Source organism: Aricia agestis, chromosome 10 (assembly GCF_905147365.1).
Source record: "Aricia agestis chromosome 10, ilAriAges1.1, whole genome shotgun sequence".
In the NCBI taxonomy this organism is placed as follows: Eukaryota; Metazoa; Arthropoda; class Insecta; order Lepidoptera; family Lycaenidae; genus Aricia; species Aricia agestis.
Genome location: NC_056415.1, coordinates 11631005 through 11653439, shown reverse-complemented (window position 1 = coordinate 11653439; position 22435 = coordinate 11631005). Strand labels below are relative to the sequence as shown.

The following is a 22435-nucleotide window of genomic DNA, read 5'->3' as shown; positions in this document are numbered from 1 at the left end:
CGCCCCTCTAAATCTGCCGCCCTAGGCTCCAGCCTACTTAGCCTATTGGTAAATCCGCCACTGTCCGGGTCCCCTAAATCTGTCACTATCTCTTGGCAGAATGGCGCGGACAGTGATTGAGAGCCCGTTAATGTAAGTGGCGATGCAATATTTGGCTAAAAACTCTATCGTTAAAATACAAAAAAAACATAACTTCCGAATTTTATCTAAGTTAAGTGTAAGACACTGTCCATAAACATAGTGTAAATAGGCAATAATAGTGATTAATATTATCATTTAATTCTATACTCACTCAAATCTATTGAATTGAAAAGTTTAACTAATATTATAAGCCGAGAACTAAGTAGCTAAGCTGTCCGGTCGGCATCAATAATTCACCATACACCTACAATCCCACTGCCCGTTTAATCCTTTTACCATAAATAGCTTATACACTCTCGCAAAATTACATCGAGAGCTAAATCCAAGTATCCACTAAAACTCGAACTAAACTCGAGATGCTAATGGAGAAGTTTTGATAAGTCGAACACGTCTTAGCGTGCATTGTCTGGAGCCGCGATATAAATCTAAGTTAAAAGTTAATTTTGTCAATCCGGATAATTCCTCCGGGTTTAATCAGACCGAGTTGATGGTAATTAATGTTCGCTAGGGCCACAATCTAGGAGGGCGGTCTGGGCGGCTAGGGCGGCTAGGGCGGCTCGGGCGGGCGGCGGAGCGCAGTATCGCCCGTGCCGCGAGACCGACGCGCCGCGCGGTCACTCGCCGTGTTACGAACTGTCAAAATATAATTAGGCCGGCAATAAATTTAATAAAGTTGAAAAAATGTTATGAACTCCTGAAAGTTTTCGGTAACTCTGTTCAGTGGTGGAAAACTTTTACAGTGTTAAGTGAAAAAGTACAGTATTTGAAGTTTGAATAAGTTGTGACTTTTTTTTACAAGTTGAGGTAAGTTAATAATTTTTTTTTAATTTTGAGATATTTTGTAACTCTTTAAGTGTTTTGAGTATCTAAAACTATTGAATTTAAACTTTTGGGTAGCAGTTCTTCTGTTATAAAAAACTTTAGACAAGAAATGTAAGATGTTAAATTTTTCGCGATTTTAATGTGATACTGGTAATAATTTACACACAATGATAATAATAATATTGATTAATTGAATAAATAAAAAATACTATACGAAAAGAATAATAAAATTACGAGTACGATTAATACTTAATTATAGCATTATAATATAAATTCATTAATAATATTTTTTCATAAGAAAATAGTAACGGTTTATCCATATTTTGGGATAACATGATATCACAGGATAACTTATACACATAGGATCCTTAAATTTTTGACGTTTATTAAACAGTTTGCGTCGGAAATCTAGTGATTTCCGATCATATTTTGATCACTTTAGGAGCTACATTGCTAGATTTAGAGACACTAGGTATCGCCGGCAACTTCGCTTGCACATAAAGTCTTTATCGTGCGGGAACCGTACGTTTACGATGCCCAAAACTACTATATCCCCTTTCCTGAAAAGTGAATTTCTGATACATATAAATTTTTATGTAAGTCGCTTTTAGCGTAAATGTGACTTCACGCTCAAGCTAGTTCGAGTTGAGTTACAATTTTTAGCATAATCTATATATATAAAAATCAATTGCTGTTCGTTAGTCTCGCTAAAACTCGAGAACGGCTGAACGGATTTATCTTATCTTGGTCTTGAATTATTCGTGGAGGTCTAGGGAAGGTTTAAAAGGTGAGAAAAATTTTGGATGTGTGGCGGTACACACAAATCGCCTAATATTCCTGCATCGCGCTATCGAAGTTTTCTGAGCGCGTCGGTATATATACGACAGCTGAAATGTATCACGTGGGCTTCGGCCTGACCGAGCATAACACCTCGCTCGGTCGGAAGATCTTCCTTTAGCGTCGCCACGCATTATCCCACAGATGTATAGATGCATGGATGTATATGTAGATGTATGGATGTTTGTTACTCTTTCACGCAAAAACTACTGAACGGATTTTAATGAAACTTTACAATAATATAGCTTAAACATCATAATAACACATAGGCTACAATTTTAACCGACTTTCAAAATGGGGGAGGTGTTATGTTCGTTTTCTTATGTTCAACGATTACTCCGTCGTTTGTTAACCGATTTTCAAAATTTTTCTTTTGGGTATCATCATAAATATAGGGTATCATCCCAATTCGGTATTATATTCACAAAAGTGGTGATCTGATGAAGGATCCATAAGTAAACGAGGGAACTCCTCAAAAATTATAGGGAAATATGTGGTGACTTCGGTTTCGTGAGAAGTATTCTAAGCATATGCTACCAACAAGTAAGATTTTGAACCGAGGTATACCTGGTATACCGTGGTTCGGAAGGTGCTGAGAGAACTCCTGATTCTTTATAGATACAAGTTTGGGAGTTTCGGCGTTGTTTTAAGAACGGAAAGCATATGCTTCTATGCAAATTACATTCATCATCAACATCGTCATCATCATCACTACCATATTATACCATGTTATTGGTAAGTACTTTTCATAGTCTTTTAGATCGAGACTCGAGTTTGTCAAGCGATAATTTTAAAAAATCTATACCTACCTAATATTATAAACCTGAAAAGTATGTTTGCTTGAACGGAATCGGAGGAACTACAGATCCGATTTAAAAACTTATTTCAGTGTTAGATAGCTCATTTATCGAGTAAGAACTAAGACTATAGGCTAAGACTAATACGACCGAAGAAACTCAGGAAAATGTGGGAAAAACGGGGGAAATATTAGAAATTACGAACTACTGGAGCAATTTTTATGGCAATATTTGGCACAGATATAGAGTAGACCAAGTGAAGGGAGTAGGGACATAAGAGCTATTTTTATGGGAAAATGTACGTTTTCCGTAAAATTCCAAATTTACGCGGGCGAAGCCGCGCGGGACATCTAGTATACGATATAAAAATAGTAACACTTTAAGTTTAGCATTTATAGTATTAAATTTAAGTTTTCATTTCAATCTAAGTTTTAATATGGAGCAGTTACACTGTCGCATTTTTAAATGGACGCTGTTTACCATTTGTGTATTATCCCACAAAAAAATTACGTATTGAATTAAAAAATGCAGTCATGTTCTTTAGATCATTTAAAAACAAGACTGCATCATAACTCAACACCAACGCCTCCGTGGTCTAGTGGTATAGAGCGCGGCTCTTGACTCGGAGGTCGTGGGTTCGATTCTCGCGTTGGAAACATGTTATTTCCAAGTTTGGTTAGGACAATGCAGGCTGATCACCTGATTGTCTGACAAGTAAGATGATCCATGCGTCGGATGGGCATGTAAAAAGTCGGTCCTGCGCCTGATCTCTCGCCAGTCGTGTCGGTCGTCCGTCCCACTGGGTTATGAGAGTAAAGGAATTTATACGTGGGAGAGCCATGCTTCGGCACGAATGGGCCGGCTCGACCGGAGAAATACCACGTTCTCACAGAAAACCGGCGTGAAACAGCGCCTGCGCTGTGTTTCGCCGAGTGAGTGAGTTTACCGGCCCAATCCACTACCCTATTCCCTTCCCTACCCTCTCCTATTCCCTTCCCTTCCATCCCTACCCTCCTTTATTACCCTATTCCCTCTAAAAGGCCGGCAACGCACCTGCAGCTCTTCTGATGCTGCGAGTGTCCATGGGCGACGGAAGTTGCTTTCCATCAGGTGACCCATTTGCTCGTTTGCCCCCTTATTTCATAAAAAAAAGAGTGCTCTTGTGTACTGCGCACACACTTGGGCACTATAAAATTACTCCTGCGTAGCTGGCCTGGTTTCAATGAAACCGGCCACCGTCACCGAAACCGGTGTGGGAGCTATTATTATTATTATTATTAACAGCGACCGAATATGAAAGGCTAGATGACGCCCGCAATTCCGATGCACCAAAACTCGTTATTCGCGTGCGAGCCGTACATTTTTCTAAGACAAAAAGGATCCTGTGTCCTTTCCCGGGACTCAAAGTCTCTTCATTTTTTTTTATGAAATAAGGGGGCAAACGAGCAAACGGGTCACCTGATGGAAAGCAACTTCCATCGCCCATGGACACTCGCAGCATCAGAAGAGCTGCAAGTGCGTTGCCGACCTTTTTAATAGGGAATAGGGTAATAGGGGAGGGTAGGGAAGGGAAGGGAATAGTTGAGGGTAGGGAAGGGAATAGGGTAGGGGTTAGGGGATTGGGCCTCCGGTAAACTCACTTACTCGGCGAAACACAGCGCAAGCGCTGTTTCACGCCGGTTTTCTGTGAAAACGTGGTATTTATCCGGTCGAGCCGGCCCATTCGTGCCGAAGCATGGCTCTCCCACGTATAAATTATCTTCATGCCAAATTTCAGCAAAGTCGGTTCTGCGGTTTGGGCGTGAAGAGGTAACAGGCAGACAGACGGACAGATAGACAGACAGACTTTCGCATTTTTTATATTAATAAAAAAAAGTATGGAAGTAAAGATGTTACACTTTATCATTTATGTCACACTAAAATAGATACGGATCATAGTCTATATCGAATATTGATACACGGTGATAGCCAAACAAAGGCCTCGAGAATGCGTCAAAGTGTTTGGGAATGGGTTCACGAGGCCCGGTAATAACGTTTGCCGAGGGTCTGCCCGGCGCGGACATTCGATTATCACCTGCCCGTCTCCTGACTATCACGCGTCTCGTGCATCATCATCAGCTCATCACCTTATAGACTTGTGTTGTAAAGGTGGGTACTGACCAACGTTACGAGGTGTAATGTAACGTATTACACGGCGAGCATTCGTGCAGTCAGTACCGTACGTCGTGATACGGGTACTACGGGTACGATTATTACATACGTTACACATCGTAACGTTCAGTACCCAACTTCAGAAATTGTATGGTCAGTGTGCTTACATGCAACAGTATCGCCATCGCCATAATATTAACGCCTCCGTGGTCTAGTGGTATAGAGCGCGGCTCTTGACTCGGAGGTCGTGGATTCGATTCCCGCGTTGGAAACATATTATTTCCAAGTTTGGTTAGGACAGTGCAGGCTGATCACCTGATTGTCTGACAAGATGTGCATGTAAAAAGTCGGTCCTGCGCCTGATCTCTCGCCGGTGGTGTCGGTCTTCCGTCCCACTGGGTTATGAGAGTAAAGGAATAGAGAGTGCTCTTGTGTACTGTGCGCACACTTAGGCACTATAAAATTACTCCTGCATAGCTGGCCTGGTTTCAATGAAACCGGCCACCGTCACCGAAACCGGTGAGGGAGCTATTATTATTATTAGTAGGATTTCTTAAAAAAAAATGCTTTCAATATTTAAAAAAAATGTATGAGGTTCACACAAAACGTTGCTAAATGCTGACTCATTTGAAATACCTAAATAATATGTGAATTAATCATTCCCATCATAATACCTTAGATTTTTAAACAGTGTCAACGTCATTAATTTCATGAAGATTTTCATATCAATTCCATATATACATTTTCTATCAAACTCATAATTGTTAATAGAGACTAAAGCAACAATTTATTCCCTCCTAGTGCGGCCGTAAGACCATATTTGAAGTAAGTATAGTCAATAACTTATAAGCAGTAGAAGTTAAAATGTTTATGTTGGATTTCCAAACACGATCGTTTTTTGGATCCCTACTCAATTCCATTTTGGAAGAAGATTGTTAAAGCCAACACAAAATAAGCTGGCGTAATGAGCTACCGTGACATCGTCTTTTGAAGAGAGTTGGAAAAACCAATCAGGTGGGGTATTAAATGAGTGTTTGGTGTGATTGGTCTAATAACGTAATAGTGTTAGGTGTGATTTCGTCAAGTTTATTTAAGAAGTTGATGTTATCTAATAACAGCTAATGCTAAGTACTCACATACGGCTTTGCTCGATAGTTTTACTCCGATTCGAAGTACATGACATATTGGACATGCGAGCCTTCGAGCTGTCAGTTTTGCGGTCCACATGGTGGTTATTGCTCGATTTGGAGTAAAACTATCGAGCAAAACTGTATGTGAGTACTTAGCATTAGGGTGGGTTGCACCAACTTACTTTAACTATAACTTTAACTTTAACCATAACCAAAATATGTCAAATGAACTGTCAAATCCCCAGTAAAAGTCCATAATGGACACCATATTTGACGATAAATTTAACCTTAACTATAACTAGGCCTCTGTTGCAAACCACCCTAAATGACGCCAGCTTATGTTGGGTTGGAAAATGGAAAAAATACTTTCACATTTTCGTTAAGTATAGTTTTTTTACAAATATCCCTTAAAATATATAATGTTCTTGAACATTGTGACAAAGATTCTCTCGTAGCATTACTGGGAGTATAATGGAACTATTTAAAATATTTCTTGTGAGCCAGAGTAACCGAGACTGCTGTTATGTTTTAATTAACTTACGAGGCGGGCTGTGAACCTGTCTGCCCTTTACACACAATATTTTAAATTTATAACACCACAGCAACGTCCTATGTGTAGACATAGGTCGTTGCTGTGGTGTTATAAATTTAAAATATTGTGTGACCGTAGGGTCTACGCAAAGATTGTGCTACTTAAACCGTAAAGTGATTTAACGACGTGGATTAAATTACTTACCTACATTAAATTTAACAAACTTTAGGTAATAAAAAATCATCGATGCTTTTCTCTCCTATTTCAAAATCCTATAAATACCATAGGGACAGTTCTGAGTTTACACCGAAAAAAGACGAAACGACGCGTAATTTGTTGACTTATTGCTATTATGCATTTCTGCGGTCTCGTCTCGTACCGTTTCGTGTTTTGTGTGTAAAGAGGCAAACCTGACGTGCTATACCTCAAGTAACGAAATAAGTGGTAATCACAAACCTGTTAAATAATATGTTTTTTGAATAATTTTGTCCGAAACTCGATCTAACTAAATTCCAAAATGCACATTCTCACCTCTATTATTTCGAATATCGTGCAAAATAGCTTTGTTAACAACAAAATGTGTTTAAAGTCGGACGTGGACGATGGATCGCTTTTGGAGTTCCCCCGTGGCTACGGATCCCGAGAACTTAAACCTGCATTTACAGGAAGTTAGGTAAACAATACAATATTATATTTACTTGCAGTATTGATCAGTGCATAGGAAATTGTGTGTTTAGCTGTTTTCATTTTAGTGTTCAGTACTTAGAAAAATGAAGATATAATTTTATCTATCAAATAAATGTATTGATGTCATTAATTGTGGCAGTTGACGGACCTACGTCATTTGGTCGTATTATGTCAATTCCATATTAATTGTGACCTGTCAGCAGGGTATGACATTACGCGACCAAATTACGTAGGTCTCCCATCTGCCTATTAATCAACTTCTCTGATAGTGCTATCAAAGAAATTAATTGATAAGCAGATGGCGGCAGCTGCGTTATTTTGATTTTAGCCCGACCAACTTAACATCGTCTGCCTATAAATCAGTTTTTGATAGTACCTATCCAAGACCTTTCTTATAAGATCTAAGGAAGAGAGTCTGTCCGTCCGTCTGTGTATCAATGATAGAGATTCCGACTCGTACAAAGCTATTTTTAACAGACTTCCAAAAACGAGGAGTTTATACATTCGGCTGTGGATATGTTTTTTTTTAATGTATGTTCAACGATTACTCCGCCGTCTGTGAATCGATTTTCAAAATTTTTGTTTTGTTGTATAGGGTATTACTTCAATTTGGTACAATGTTCAGAAAAGTGGTGACCTGATGATGGGATCCATGAGTAATCGAGGGAACTCCTCAAAATTCAAATGGAAACATATGATTTTTTTGGTTTCATATGAAGTATTCTAGTCATATGTTACTAAAAAGTAAGATTTTGCACCAGGATATACCATGGTTCGAAGGTGGTGAACAGAACTCCTTTCTCCTTATAGATACATGTTTGGGGGTTTCGGCGTTGTCTTAAGAACTCAAAGCATATACTACTATGCAAATTTCATTAATCATCATCATCATCACCACCATTCCACCATACATCCATGAGTAATCGAGGGAACTCCTCAAAATTGATATGAAAACATATAGTGATTTCAATTTTTTAAGAAGTATCCTAAGCATATGCTACTAAAAAGCAAGATTTTGCAATAAGATATACCGATGGTTCCGAAGGTGCTAAGAGAACTCCGGATTCCTTATAAATACAAGTTTGGGGGTTTCGGAGTTGGTTTAAGAACTAAAAGCATACTCTCCTAAACCTCAACTATTTCTTAGTACACAATCTTCATTATTTTGAAGTCGGTACCAGTCTTAAATATTTAAAAAAAATTGTCATAGAACTCAGCATTCTTAGCTGGTACCGTCTTCAAAATAATGAAGATTGTGTACTTAGAAATAGTTGAGGTTTAGGAGAGTTATGCATAAGGCACATTAAAGAGTAAGAATTATTTAACACTTTTTTGTTCATAAATTATTATTGTTTTTACCCTGGAAGTCGGTTTTAATTTTTTGTTAAAAATAATAATACTGTAGTTGGATTTACAAATAATAAGTAGGTAGATACACAAAGAATTCAAGGTCATGTCTTATTCCATAATACACAATTCATAATGTATTATTATAAATTTACCGGGATCTGATGGCAAAAGTTGAGAAAAGATATTGACTCCAGCAATACCGGGGTAATTAGAATAAAACATTTTGATCCTTTTTTTTTCCTTATAGCAGCTGATTATGTATAATATAATAATAATAATAAGCGTTTATTCGGTACATACACATTACACCACATTACAATAAACATTTTACAAACAAAAAGAAAAAAAACAATAAGTATATAGAAATAACACAGAAACAAAAATAACATAAAATTAATAAACAGACGGACATAGTATAATATATTAGTGTCTATTTGGGTAAATAGTTACAAAATACAATGCAGTGTAATGCGAATTCCACCAAAAAGGACCCCACTCAGGTGGTTATCACGTTATAATACCTATACCGCGATCCCTGGTGTTCTGTGGGGCCTTGTGTGTGAAATATGCAAATATAAAAAAATATCCAATGATCAAGGAAATTTTTTTGAAAATCTGCCATCAAAATTTGCCATCAGATCCTGGTAGACCTATAATAAATAATACAAGAATTATTATGTAGGTAAGATTACCTGTCTCAACAGTAATCTTGCTTATTAAAGGTACAGTACCTGGATGACCGAGCTTAGCTCTGTATAGCAAACACTCATTGACTTCGTGTTACTTAATAACGCCATCTGCTGGTCGTTAAAATAATTAGTTGCTAACAACTGTAACTTTCTGCCGCGCACTGTAAAACTCTGGAATGGGCTGTCACCAGCAGTATTTCCGGACCGATACGACCTGCAAACCTTCAAGAAAAGAGCGTATACCCTCTTAAAAGGCCGGCAACGCACCTGCAGCTCTTCTGATGTTGCGAGTGTCCATGGGCGACGGTAGTTGCTTAGCATCAGGTGACCCGTTTGCTCGTTTGCCCCCTTATTTAATAAAAAAAAAAAAAAAAAAAAAAGTATTATTATTCGCCAATAGATGTCAGGAAGAGTCATATTTTTCAGTTTATCGATTATCGATAAAACACGAATAAAAAGACATTTTCTGAGCATGATTCCTAGCTAGATCGATTTATCGCCCCCGAAACCCCCTATATACTAAATTTCATAAAAATGGTTGGAGCCGATTCCGAGATTCCAATTATATTTTGATGATTATGATTAGGACCTATAATATCATAACGAATAAATTATGACCACCATTAAACTAATTTGTAATTACATTTCCGGCAAACGTTGTATTTCCATAAAATTACATGGCTAAGTAGCCGTGTCCATAAAACCAAAGTTTTTTAACATACAGGTAAATTATTATAAGTTTGGTACTTTAAGTTATACTAGAGATCGCCCAATGGTCGAAATTCGACCTTAGTTTCAACGACATTAGGACTACTTTTAATTTGATTTGTAAAAAAAATTTTGACTTTATCCTACTTTATCATATTTTTTTTCAACTCTCGTCTCTGGGACTCAGCTGATCTCAGACTGGCCGTGTATCTAAGATTCAATAAAAAAAAAAACTATACTTAATCCATTTTCAATTTGTCAACTTGTTGTCAATAAACTTAAACCATAAATAAAAGAGTATAATTCGTATGTATAGGTTTGTCACTCAAAAATCTGTCATCTTCTTGAGTGTGCGTATTGTAGTGTGTGTAATGTTTTATTTGTTAAAAAAATGTGTGATAAAAGCATAATTTCAAAATAATATTAGCTCGATGCACTCCTTCACCATATAAACTATAACTGTGCAAAATTTCATTCACCTACGTTTCCGCATTTTTCGTCAAAAGGGATACAAAGTTTTTCGCTTGCGTATTAATATATAGATAATCTGAAATTAATATTTATGCCATTATGTGTGCGCCCGATTCGAACAATCTATACAGTTTATTATTTATATTGTGCTATAATAATAACATAAATATTTCTTTACTGCTTACAGACTAGTGGTTAGAAAGATTTAAAAACTATAACTGTATTTAGTAAGCTAGCAACTTTCCCCTCACAGTAATTAAAGCAAGAGAAAATATCTAATATATAAAAATAAGTCGGTTTTTCCTTCCTGACGCTATTACTCCAGAATGCACGTACCGATTTCCACAGCTTTGCATTCGTTGGCAAGGTCTCGGGCTCCGTGAGCTGTATAGAAAAAAATCAGAAAAAACTTCAAGAGAAAAACAAGGAAAACAGGGAAAATAATTTTATGGAAATACAAAATTTGCCGGGACAGCTAGTATTTAATAAATTACAGTACTACCTAATACTAAAAATAATTTGTGATTCCATTTGTTGATATTCGGAAACGAAAATATTACATTTTAAATTAATTGATCAAATAATAATATGCGTTTTTTGGATACACAAATAAATATTTAATATATTAAATAATATTTATCATTAATGAACATAATGATACAATATGATGTAATGTTGTAACTTGTGAAATAATTAATAATTCGTTAAATTATTTCATTATACATCGCGAGCTACTGGAATTCGGATCATAGCCTCAAAAAAGGTTTTATCTAAATTCAGAGCAATATTACTTGGATAACTCCATCACGAAGTTGTAACTCACGAAAGTCGGATAATATCCTCCCATAAATCGTTATTAGGATAAATAAAATCAAACAAGTTAGGAGTCAGCCCAAGGGACAGCTACATTTCATAAGAAATGGAGAACATTTTAGCTGAGACGTCGTCCACGTGAAAACAAGTTGTCGAAAATAAGCTTGTGTACCATCGAGGAAATTGATTCCTAGGCAGTTGTCAGACCAACACCATTTGGTCGAATCATGTCCATTCGATGTCAATTGTGATCTGTCCGCCGCATCATTATTATTTTTGTTACAAATACCGAATGGTATTATTATGTTATGGTATGTCTTTAATAGAATGATTGTCGGACCGTAAATGGTATCATTAACGGCCGTTCCCAATATTTGATCTATCTCTGGTTTTGCCACCCTGTATTGTTATTGTATAATAAATAATAATACGGCCCTATAATATTATTACTGTATGTATACAGCTCATAATATTAAAACAATAAGTGCCTGTTTCACCACTTTCTGTTAAGTGCTGTATAGGCGATCCAAAACTTATCTGACAGATACTCCATACTCTATCTGTCAAGTTAAGTTGTGGATAGCCTATCCGGCACTTATCAGGAAGTGGTAAAACAGCCCCTAAGTCTAGAAGTAGTATTGGAATGATTGGCAAGAGAGACCGACTTTTTACTAGGCTACCACATGGATCATCTTTCTTGTCAGACAATCATGTGATCACAAAAGTTTTAGTTTTTTACTTCCAAACTAGATGCGATAGGAAAAGAAGAAGACTAAAGTGATATAAAATTTTTGCAAAGGCATTTCATTAGATGTAACGACTGATTGAATGAATCGACTGAAACTATAGATTCAGCCGGATCATAATCCGAGATTATGAAGTTGAAAACTAATCAGTTTGAGGCTGGGTCACTTCGGTCGACTTGGGTCCATACTCCATGATATTATAGATCAAAGCCACCAACCACACTATACAAATGGTTTAGGCTGTACCTACCTTTTTTTTATAACAGATTGAGAAGATTATAATAGCTACAACTAAAACAGTTTTCCTTACGTTTTGTGACAGCTAAAAAAGCTGTCTTTATTCTGTGAAGGTGAATTTAAGATTGATAGAGAATACAAAAAATCGGCCGTATTTTAAAAATGAATTAAAAGGATTTAAATTAAAAAAAAATATATATACTAACCTGAACTTTTCATTCTAAAATTGGTGTATTTAAAATTCAGCACATTTAAAAATTGACATTTAAAAAGAACACAATGAAATAATTACTTCCCAAAGTGGCATTTAAAGAGTCTTTAACGAAACTGTATGGAGTAAGTTAATTAGAGTTTTTATGTCCGAACGACACACCAATTTACATCGAGCTGGCCCGTAACTCTACGTGAAAGAAGGCACTTACTTTAATTAGCAATATATTCAAAGTGCAATTCTCTTATGTCTCCCCACTCCCCAGGCCGTGGTGAAACGAGCGATACGTTTTCCGGAACAAAAATACCACACGACACTTTACACAGCTGATCTTGTAATATTTATAGCGTGGTTAAAATAATATTTTTGTAATATTTATTATCCACAGATTTAGAGACTCAGGCTACAACAAAAAAATCACACGAATAAGGTGTAGTATTTTTCCTCAATGAATGCCGAAAACAACCTCAGAGTAGTATTTTTCGAGAAGATATAATATGCTTTCTTACATGACGGTAACACATTTAAAACGAGAAATGAAATTTCGCAGATTAGATTCTGCTAAATATACCTTTAATAATATGGCACAACTTTATTATAATACAGAGTGTAACAAAACTAAGTGATAATACTTAAGTGCTGTATGTGTTCCTGATATAGAGTTCACTGTAAAAGTTGCAGTACAGAAAGAGCAGATTATTTTTTCTGATTTGTATAGGCAAGTGCCTCACCGTCATGCATGTTCCCATACAAAAGTGAAAAAAAGTTACTCTTTCAGCGCTGCAACTTTCACAGTGAACTCCATGTCAGGAACACATACACCCCTAAAGTATCAGTTAGTTTTGTTACACCGGTATGAGTGCTCATATTCTGCTTCATAGTTAAAAAATCTCATTGATCTCATTATCTCCTTGATAAGTAACTAATAACAATGAAATACAGAATATACTGTTTCACCACTTTCTGATAAAGTGCCTAATAGGCTATTCACAACTTTTTTGACAGGTTCTCCATACTTGATCTGTCAAGTTAATTGGTGGACAGCCTTATCAGGAAGTGGTGAAACAGGCCCTTATTCTTAATTTATTATTTACATTAATCCCCAGGATGGACAAGCGGGTCGCTTCGGGACGGAATATTTCCATGAACTGTAAATAAACTATTTTGTTAGCGAGCGCCTTCAACCTGTATTTGCGGTCCCCGTGACGGAAATATTGCCCCTTGAGAAACTCTGGTATAAGATTGAGGTAATTCCCCGTAATGAAAGCCGAAAATGTAATTAGTGTGACTATAAGCTTCACTTAACAGATACAAATAATAAATATTGTCGTTTGTATTTGGAACTTTAGTATTCTATACATAATACAATTCAAATACAATATTATGCAGCTTAGTTTCGCTTTACCCAACAAACAGCTGAAAATAAAACAACCTATCAAATATTAAGAAATAAAAAAACCCTCAATTTTCCAGCAGTGATACCTGTAGCGGCTTTGAAAAAAAAAACTAAATCAAAATCAGCACATTTTTAGATGCTACAATGCCACAAAGAGACACACCCATACACACAGACAGACAAACGTACATGACAAACTTATTACATGATTACACTCTGCTTTTTGGGGGCTAAAAGTTATCAGATATAAACCTATATAATTAAATTTACAAGAATTTTCTTTCAACGAGACACATCAATATTACTTTTCACGTAGGCCTACTTTTACTCAAGTTTTCTACGTGTTTTATCAGGCTCGGGCATCGCACGTGGCGAACTGGCAAAGGCTTTTATTTTGCCGGTCTTTGAAGGACTATTAATATCAAGGACCGTCGATAGCTCGTGTGCTCGCCTGTAGTAGCTGAATGGTGAAAAAGGGCCAATTCGCGTCATCAAAGATGAAGCTGTATCGCTTCAGTTTCAGATCGATTTTAGGGATGATTTTAGGGTTCCGTACCCAAAAGGGTAAAAATGGGACCTATTACTGTAAGACTTCGATGTCTGTCTGTCTCCAGGCTGTATCTCAAGAACGAAAATAGCTAGAGCTCTGAAATTTTCACAGATTATTGAAGTGAACACTTCTTTAGCGGCGTTGAGCACTTTTGTGGGATGGGTAAAAACTGTGAAACTCGCGTCAGATTCTCGTGCTGATCGAAAAACCGTAAGACCGTTGGAGAGTAGTGCTGTAACATCGAAATCGATTAATCGAACAATCGATTGTTTTTTTTCGATTGTCGATATTTTTTAATCGATTGTAAGGGTTTCTATTAATAAAAAAAAAACGATTTTCATAAAAAATGGGTTAAAAATTTAATTGATTGTAAGGGTTTCGATTAATTAAAAATTCGATTTTTTAAAAATCAATTTTCATAAAAAATGGGTTAAAAAATTGTAAGGGTTTCGATTAATTAAAAAAATCGATTTTAAAAATCAATTTTCATAAAAAATGGGTTAAAAGTTTAATCGATTGTAAGGGTTTCGATTAATTAAAAAAAACGATTTTTTAAAAATCGATTTTCATAAAAAATGGGTTGAAAAAATAATGCACAACGTTAATAATCAAGTTTTCACTTCTGCCGGCACTCCCGGAGTGCAACCCGTCTTTTTTATGTATTTCTGTTGCCGCTATAACAACAAATACTAATAATAATCGCCTAAGTGCGAGTTGAACTCGCGCAAGAAGGGTCCCGTCCATTATAGAGCAAAACTAGGCCAAAAATTGTGTTTTTTGTATTTGTTGTTCTTTCTTTATTTTATTTTAATATTATTATTAATTATTAAAATACATACATAACCAAAGGATTTGCAAAAGTTAAAGTACCTACCTGTTGCCATTATTGATTACGAGCAAAAAAGGCCAAAAAATCACGTTTGTTGTATGGGAGCCCCCTTAAATTTTGTTTTATTTTTAGTAGTTATTTGTAATTATAGCGGCAACAGAAAATATTATATACAATCTGTGAAAATTTCAGAGGTCTTGCTATAGCGGTTTTTGAGATACAGCACATGACATACAGACAGACAGACATAGAAGTCTCAGTAATAGGGTCCGGTTTTTACCCTTTGGGTATGGAACCCTAAAAACAAAATAAATCAAATATTTAAGGGGGCTCCCATATAAAAATATTTTTTTTGCCTATTATTGCTCTTAAGTGGTACGGAACCCTTCGTGCGCGAGTCCGACTCGCACTTGGCCGATTTATTTAAATAAGTAGATACAAGTAACTAAGTAAATAAAGCACATTCAACTAGTGCTAGAACAACCTCAATACTTTGACAGTAATCATGTTTATTGCATGTTCAATAAATAATCAGAGATTGATTCAAAAGCTGTTGATGGTGAACCTACGTAATTTGGTCAGGTTATGTCAAGTCAATATCAATTTTGATCTGCTAGCTGGACTTGATATAACCCCTTCAAGTTACATTATAGTTCCTTTAACTGTACATTATAAAATCTAAAATAAAGCTATTAATATGTTTAACGAGTAATAAATCGATATGATAACTAAACAGCTGTCAACGTGATAAGTTAATAGTAAACGTTGACTAAAGATCGCGGTAATAGCATAAATCATAATCCCGGCATGAGATTATATTAATTATATGATGTCTACTTAGTTACATCTAGTTTTTATTATTCGTAGGTTACATCACTATATGACGCTTACAACTTGGACGCACCTCTAACTAGGAAGGAACCGTACATTTTTCCGGAATAAAAAGTATCTAATGTCCTTTTCCAGAACTCAAAGAATCTCCATACATATTCCACTGTGCAGTTTTCGCGTAACTTTCTGCCGCGCACTGTAAAACTCTGGAACGAACTGTCACCAGTACCTAGTATTTCCGGACCTATACGACCTGCAAACCTTCAAGAAGAGAGCGTATTCCCTCTTAAAAGGCCGGCAACGCACCTGCAGCTCTTCTGATGTTGCGAGTGTCCATGGGCGATAGTAGTTGCTTTCCATCAGGTGACCCGTTTGCTCGGTGCCCCTTATTTCATAAAAAAAAAATACGAAACAGCTAACTAACCTTAACTTTGGCGGTTTGGGCGTAAAGAGGTAACAGACAGACACACTTTCGTATTTATAATGTTAGGTATGGATTAATGCAGCTTCGTTTCTTGTTCAATCAGTCTGTTTCATATAAAAGAACAAAATAGTTATAGTCAAATAAAAGTGAAAAGACTAACTTAGACTAAGAGTGGGTTGTACGCCTGTGGTGCACCACCACAGGCGTTGTTATAGTAGCAGTTAAGGTTAATTTTAGCAATAACTATGATTTTATTGTTAACAGTTAAGGTTAATAGGGTTAAGAGTATAATAAAATCGGATAAGTGCGAGTTGGACTCGAGGCTGAATATTGTGTTTTTAAATGGGCCGTTAATTATTTACATTTAGTTAAATTTTATTATAAATTAATAAAGTACGACTAAAACTGAGTATTTCGTGAATATTTCAAGTGCCTACCTATGTATTTCCATACCAAATAGCAAAAAAATCACGTTTGTTGTATGGGATTAAATATTTAATTTATTTTGTATTTAGTATTTTTTATTACAGCGGCAACAGATATATACACAATCTCTGAAAATTTCAGAAGTCTAGCTATAGTAGTTCTTGAGTTACAACCAGCCTGCCTAGCATACGTCAACGAGATATCTCACTCTACATGTTTTCTCGATGTTTGATGGTTTGTCTCTTCATCTCTGTTGACCCTAGCGTGACAAACATTTTTTCTCGCGTAGATCTATCATCGAAATAACACATTTTTATAGAGTTTTGTCGAGATAATGTCGAGATTTTGACATTATGAGACGAATAGTTTTTCTAATAGATCGAAGAATCTCGAGAGTGAGATATCTCGTTGGCGTATGCTAGGCAGGCAGGAGACACACAGACGGGCAGACATCGAAGTCTTAGTAATAGGGTCCCGTTTTTACCTTTTGGGCACGGAACCCTAAACATGAATTTTCCTTATTGACGGGAAAAAATATTTGTCAAGGCAACACCTGACAACACTGTGAGCCTTATGTCAAATTTAATATTAACGATAACCAAACAAAATTGTACGTATATCGTTAAATATGGCGTTTTTGTAGCCATTGTTAAAATTTTACAGTTGATTTGACATTTTGTTACAATTAAAGTAAGTTGGTGCAACTCACTCTAACAAGAGTATACGGACCAACCAGAAGTTTTTAGCTTTGAGTATAGTTAACTCAAAGCTCCAAGAGTCAAGACGTATTTAACAAATTCCCTGTTAGATAAAATGTAATATAATCGCGAGCATATTAAGTATTCGATTTGTTATTTTTGTATATTTATTAGAATCTCGATATTGCGTTTTTCCCTTAACCCTTAGCGACCCGCGAAAATGCCAGTGGACGGAATGAAAATTATTATACAATTTACGTACCTAAATTGTATAATTTACATAATTTCGTGCCCAAAGCTTATACAATAATAAATAGCTAAACGCATAATAATTAAAGTTATAGAATATAATTTAATTAATTATGTTAATTCGTCTATGTATTTATTAATTTGATTGACATTTTTAATGCTAAGTCCGTACACAAAGTCACTGTATCACGATAATCGTGATTTACCTATAAACTTTAGAATAATAATAACTACTAACATTAATTATTATGAAATACAGTATATACACGTATGGAAGGAAAGAGGGGAGGCCTTTGCTCAGCAGTGGGTTAGTAATAATAATTAAAATAAAATAAATATTTTAGGTACATACGCACGTCATAAAAACGCCATTAATTTTCTATTTTTGCTGAATATCAATAAATGGTACGGAACCCTTCACACGTGAATCCAAGTCGCATTTCGATTTTTCAGACTCACTTGCTCATTTTGTAACAACATACTACAACTAGTTGGAAAATCCTTGAAATAGTTCGCTGTTCAGGCCGGTCCATAATGTAGTGTTAATTAAAACCCAAAGTTGAAAACCCTCGCGAAATTCATTAGATGTTTGCGAGAGTTGTAAATATTTGGAGTATCCAAACCACTTCCAGTCTAAGGGCGGATCTGTGAACAATGGGAGAGCACAAAGCGCAATGGAACACGTTTTGCGGCGTCGCACCGCGGCCCACATTCGCAACGAGATGATGGGTCTTCAGTGTTTAAGCTCGTATCATTTCCGTGTTTATTAAAGCTATGTTTTGCCACCGTCTTTGTGTTGTAGAAAATCGGTCCTTTTAAGAACGACCGCTCTAAGGCCGTGTTTCCACCAGTAGCCCTAGCACGGCCACCAGTAGAAATGCGAAAATATAGACAAACTGTGGACATAAACTAAAGGTGCCGATCCGATCTTTACCGCGGCCAATCGCGACCGACAAAAATTCAATTAAAATGCCACTTTATGACAGACTATAGTATATGTCATAGAGTAGGATATTATTTGAATTTTTAGGACTATAGTCTGTCATAAAGTGGCATTGTAATTGAATTTTTGGGAACGAAAAAAGATCGGAACGCTACCTTAAGTTTATCTCCACAGTTTGTCCATACTTTCGCATTTCTACTGGTGGCCATGCTAGGGCTACAGAGATGTTTTTGAGAACCAATAGAATCGCTTCATTGACGTGACCTCGCTCAGCGCAGCGATTCTATTGGATCTTAAAAACACATTCCTAGCAACACATCTCTCGTGAAAACGCAGCCTAACTCACAAGAGATACACGTCTAATGCTTTTTCAATTTATTAGACACTGTTCATGTATTTTAAGCCAGAGTATTAGTAGCTTCATTTCTAAGCTTTAATGATTTGGATTCCCAAGAAAAAAAAGCCAAGTGCGAGCCGGAATCCCAAACAAAGGGGTCCGTAACAACCGTAACGTTATGTTGTAGAGCGAGTGTAGGCAAAAAGTTAAGATACAGCCTGGGGACAGCTAGATAGACAAAGGGACAGACTTTAAAATCTCAGTAATAGGGTCCCGTTTTTACCCTTTGGGTACGGAACCCTAGAAAGCAAATACAATCTAAATGCACTCCGTAAGTGACGGCAGAGATGAAAATTAAACAAAACAGCTGGTTACATTTTCTCCGCGAGGAAACATAGGTAGATATTACTTACTCTCCTGCAACCCCGGCTAGTATAAACGTTTTCCCTCTTAGGAATCAATCATAGTACGGGAGCCCTAGAACATTTTTTTTATTACTTCAAGCAAATTTTTTGTGAGTAGCCTCATTTTGATAAGACGAAGAACATTTTTCATACTTTGATTTGATGGTCCTAAAATATGGATTGTTCTATTTTTAGGACAATGTTACTCTTAAATTGTATAACTATTAACCTATCAATATACAAAAAAATCAGCTTGTTAGGGTTCCGTAGTCAATCAAGTTTCTTTTTTTCACTTTCAAGATTTTTCGCAAATAAAAATGTTGTTCGTCTTATAAGCTACTCACAAAAAATGAGCTTGATAGTACTTAATCAAAATAAATGTTCAAGGGCTCCCGTACTATCAGGTCACATGTCTTTTTCGGGATGAGTACCTATCTTATATATAAAAATGGATTTTCAAATGTGTTAGTCGCGCTAAAACTCCAAAACGGCTGAACGGATTGAGCTGATTTTAGTCTTAAAATATTCGTAGAAGTCCAGGGAAGGTTTTAAAGTGACACGAAGTTCACCGGGACAGCTAGTTTATGATAAATACTCATCCCAAAAAAGAAACACCTAACGAAACTAACAGCGATGCAACCACTATATTCAGTATCACTTTTACGACGAAGATAAATATTATCATACCTCTGAAGCCTAAATACAACAAGCGGCTTAAGCTTTAGATGCTGCAAATAAATACAGACACTTGTAAAACATCGTCTGGCGCAGTCAGACAAAATTTAAATTTAAAGACATAAAGTTTTCTTCTCCATAACTTTATTTACATACTGACTAGAATACAAACATCCATATAAAAACCTTCCTAAATCATACACTCAAATGTTGGAGACTTTCCATATAAAAAGAAATTCCTCAAGATAAGACTGACATATCGGTTTTTAGACCCGAAATAAATCAAGATTCTAGGTCTTGGAATATTTTCGTCTTAACCTCAAGAACCATTTCTGAGATTGAGTAGGTTTCGCTAGCGATGATTTGCTAAAGGATTTTAAAAGCATAATATTTGTTATTTATAATATTTTATCATTTTAGATTTTAGTAAGAGAAAAGACGTTAGTGGATGAAGCAGGTAAGTGGAGAATTTAGGGCCGGCCCTAAAGCTAAATTTTCCCGGGAGAATGATAGTTTGAAATCAATAATTGTGGATTTTTATGTGTAGCCAGATGATGAAGTAGGTAAGTTACAACTTACAAGGTTTGTTCAAATTATAAGGGAAAAAATGGGTAATTGCCCTTATGTTATAAGTTAAATATAACTCGTTAGTTGTTTGGTTCATTCGGCACACCCGGCTCTGTACGGAATAATTGAGGATATAAACTTTCTTCTTAAACTCTTTGCCAACACCTCATGAAAATTTAAGCAGTAGAGAATATAACGTCATTTTCAACTATTTAGCACAAAAGTTTGGGGGCTCCAATTATAGGTATCTTAAAAACCCTTTGCGTAAGGTGATAATAATAAATGTTGTTAGTATCGGCGGTACACGCTACACAAAATATTTATAGGACACTAAAAAGCTACGAGTATGTTTTGCACACTCAGCCTGTGTGCCCTCATTAGTTAAACTAATTCTGTGTTAATTTACACGTACAAAATCGATTGCCACATGTAAGTACATTAGCTCGTTATTAGATAACGGCCGGGCTGATTTTGCACGATATTATAACTAGATGACGCCCGCAACTCCGTTGCGCCAAAATTAGTTTATCGCGGGGAACCGTACCAATCTCCGGGATAATTACGTTTTTTTTTTAATTACGTTTATTCCAAATCCAAAATACAAAAGTGGCTTAAAATAATTTCCCGCCAAACTAAAAAGTTTATTGGCAGGTACGCGCTCTTAACATTTTGTTAATTTATCAATACTAATCTATATCACTAAAACTAAATTATATAATACTCTTCAAACCGTATTTCTATAATCTAATATTTTAGTACTTATACATTTATATTTCTTAAGTTTTCTAATCGCATATTATTATACAAATAATTAACAGCATCTATTTATCTCGTTATCCTGTTACAACAAAGCAAAGATAAACAAAGATATATTATATTTTCAACCATAATCGATAAACACAAAAAAATCAAATAAAATGTTTTTAGAATCTAACCGTCATATACTCAGAGACATTTAATTATTATTAACCTTCATATGAAGATTAATAATAGTTATAATAGGTTTGTCTGTCAAGCTCTTCATTAAACACAGCTCTTCATTAAACATTTAATGAAGACCTTGACGGACAATGTATCCAGGGGCATATATAACATTTTTGAATTAATCACATTTAAGTAAAAAATGTTCCACTTTTAGTGCGGCAGCAAGTGCTATTTTTCATATATTTTTTACATAATATTTACTATAGTTCCTCTAATAACATAGTTTTTAAGTTCTTTTTCAGCATGTTAACACTAACATTAGGATTTTGATTCAACAAAAGAAGTCTGTTAAAAATTTTGGGTATTAGATATTTGTTCGTCCTTTCACCATAGTAATTAGTAATTTGTGGTTGGACTAGCATTCCACAAGTATTTTTTCTAGTATTATGCGTATGTGTAACTGTTTCTTTATAGTTTTTTTCGTAATAATGATCAATACTTATTAAATACTCAACTTTTTTATGTACTGGTAATAAATTAAATTTTTTAAATAATAAATCATAATTTTTGCTACATTCAAGTTTTTCTGTTTTGCTTACTAAATATTTAATGAGTCTAACTTGTAAATTTTTAATGTTACTTAAATGTGTGTTGAAAGTACGGCCATAAACAATAAGACCATAGTTTACTAATGACTCAGCTAGAGCGTGATAAACAACTAATAATGTATGTTTACTGACTATTTTGCTTAGATAATAGAATCTTCCTAATAATGACCTAAGTTTATTACAGATTTCGTTTACATGCGTTATCCAACTAAAATTTACATGAACGTAAAGTCCTAAATATTTATATGTGTT

General features: G+C 35.6%; 1 protein-coding gene across 1 annotated transcript in view; it reads left to right on the top strand.

Annotated features, from left to right (window-relative positions):
* Positions 1-739: 739 nt before the first annotated feature.
* LOC121731272 overlaps positions 740-22435 on the top strand; it is a 99664-nt gene continuing 77968 nt past the window's right edge. Inside the window, exon 1 of the mRNA XM_042120636.1 lies at positions 740-945. The gene's annotated coding sequence lies outside the window, so the exon portion shown is untranslated. The remainder of the gene's footprint in view (positions 946-22435) is intronic.